The sequence below is a fragment of the Eptesicus fuscus genome, chromosome 5 (genome assembly GCF_027574615.1).
Source record: "Eptesicus fuscus isolate TK198812 chromosome 5, DD_ASM_mEF_20220401, whole genome shotgun sequence".
Classification (NCBI taxonomy): Eukaryota; Metazoa; Chordata; class Mammalia; order Chiroptera; family Vespertilionidae; genus Eptesicus; species Eptesicus fuscus.
In genome coordinates this window covers 55,815,814-55,818,666 of record NC_072477.1, presented here as the reverse complement: position 1 = coordinate 55,818,666, position 2,853 = coordinate 55,815,814, and positions in this window count along the sequence as shown.

The following is a 2,853-nucleotide window of genomic DNA, read 5'->3' as shown; positions in this document are numbered from 1 at the left end:
AATTCTTGTGGAGCTTTGGACTACCTTTAGAAAGCTGGAAAATGTTTTTCAGTTTCCACAAATATGAATGAAATTTCAAAACTTTGTATTTCACCCATACAGTCAGACTTTTTACCTAGTCCTTGGATTAACTAAGATCTGAGTTTATACCAACCCTTCTCTTTGTCCCTGTGCTTAACACTTAGAATGACACCCAGTGCATGTTTGTTGAATGAATGAGCGAAACTAGAAGTCTGGCAGGGATTAAATTCATAGATTTGCTGGTACCTCTTCCATGTACTTATTCTAATAGTTATGGATTTAAAAACTTTTGAAAAATTAGAAATGCTGAAAAGTTTTGGTAGTATGTGGATTTAGGTCCCTGCCTTGTAAATAACTCCCTTTATAACTGTGGACAAGTCATTTCAATTTGATGAGGCTCTGTTTTCAAATCTGTTTGAAGCCAGTACCCTCTCTCACTGGCTCATTCTGATACATCCCCACATGGCCAAGCAGTGGCACTGGATGCTCTTCACGTCTTCTTCTAGGATCCAGTTTCTCAGCATCCAGACTCTGGGCAGGAGCAGCAAGGACAAGTATTCTTAGTGTAGGTAGGCAGTGCTGTGGGTATTTATGTCCAGCCTGGGCTGGGAGAATCAGCTGGTTCTTTCTTCAATCCATGATCTTCTGGAGGACACCTTTGGGACTATGTGAAAGTTCATGCATTGATTGAATATGCCGGTAAGACTGATTTTATGTGTCCATCTGCCTACTTAATACTTTCACTTGGATCTGCAAATATTTTCTCACAAAAATACAAAACCAAACCAAAAACATACCCCTTCTCCTTTGATGTTCGCTGTCTTAGTTAATGCTACCACACAAACCCCTGGCATTATCCTTGATCTCTCTCTAAATACATCACTACATCCTCCTTCATTTAAGCCTTCATAGATCTCTGAGTTTTCTCTACTTCTCCCAGTCTTAAAAGCTGCCTCTCTAATCTGAGTTGCTACAGTTTTCCTCTTTGTATGGCAGGCACCTGGTAACTGGTCTTCTCATCTCAACCCTTGTCTTCCTATGGTATGTATCACCATCGGAGAGACAGTGGAAATACCCTCCAGATTAGAAATTATCTTCACTCTGCTTTATCCTTTGTATGGTCAACCATGGCATTTTGGATAATGACCAAAATTCTTAATATGTTCTAATAGCCTTTTGTAGTCTGGTACTTGCCTGATGATTCCTTGATCTTTGTCCTCTGCCCTCAGAGACCTTCTCTCATGCAGCATGCTCCTCTCTGTGGTGAGAGTACAACCGTCCTGCCCATATCTCAGCTCAAGCACTCCCTTGTCAAGAAAGCCTTGCCTGATTCCTCTCAATCCAAATGTGCTTGCTCATCCTAAATTCTTGTAGGAACATAGGCTTTTCCTCTGAAGAACAGCTTAGAGAGACGTGTTAATGTGTTCAGAGTTAAACAGCTAATAAGCAGTGAAACTGCTGACAGAACCAGGATTCAGAATTCTAAATGCTCTACTGCTAACTACTATCCCAGAGATGTGAAATAGGTGTCACCTCACATGGTTATTCTGATTAATAGTGCTGCCTGCAGTACTGTGATGAAAAGGATTCTGAGGTTGCATCCTGATGCAGGAGAGAAGTGTATCATGATTGATTAGTGATGCCTGCTCCAGGTGAAGGATTGGAGAATGAAAGTACAGAAGGTAGGTATTTGTCCCATGCAAATGCAATAATGTGTAATGTAATACTATTAATTTAAAAAAATCAACAATGGAACCTCCTTTAGGTCAGAAAAATGAGGAGCAGAACCCAAGCCCTGTTAAAAGGATAGAGAACCTTGAAACACTGTGTTCTTGAAGGGTGCCAATCAAACAGTTGTGAAAATCACTCCCATTTCTTACTGGAATGGTCTCTTTTCAAACTTCTTTATTCTATCTGCTGTCAAGACAACTTTGATTGGCATGCTTCTGTATACTCTTTATAGCAGGAGGCCAGGACTGTCAGAAGCAGATGGTGGAGATAGGGGCATGCTCCACGACTTTCTCAGGCACATACCTCCAAGAGGCCTTTTAGCATATACACAATGGAAAACCCAACTCATTTTTTCATAGCGAATTCCAGGAAGGTGAGGGTGCAGGTAATGTGGGGTGAGACTTCTTGCCCCACATTTCAGGATTAGGGTTCAGCTTTAGCCACTTTCTCCTCAAGCCCATTTGACTGGCACCTCTTTGAAGATCTGGGATTTATCGTATGTATCTAGGCAGCTGCCCTAACATATTCTGTACAATGTTTGACCCACAGCATTTCATAATGATTTGATCCATTTCAGTTGTGGAAGGACAACTTTCCCAGGCCAAGGCATTGCCTCTTCTCCACCTAATGGATTCTTTACCCTGCTTTGTCCAGTACCCAGGATCTTGTACTAGGTATTTGCCATGAGTGTTTAGGCAACCGCTGTTGTAGTTAAGAGCTTTCTTTCATCTTGAGCAGGAGGCTACTCCAAGAGCATATAAGCACAGTCAACTTACCTCAACTCTGAGCAGGCACATGCATGTGGATCTGTGCCCCATCCTGATATCCAGAAGAAAGGAACAGAGACTATAGCATTTCAGGATTCTGGTTCAAGATTATGTGTTCCTGGTTCAGGATTCTGGCTGGTGAGGATCTGAGTTCTTGTCTGTTTCTTTAAATCCCTTTTGCTTCTATGTTGGTATGTGATTTCTCATCAATATTTTGTTGTTGGATTCTAAATGCTCCTGGGGACTGTGTTCAGTTCACATCTCTTCGCTTTACTGTTTAATCTCATTAGTCACCTTATCTAGTCCCATGGCTTTTGATGCTGTTAGAAGCTGG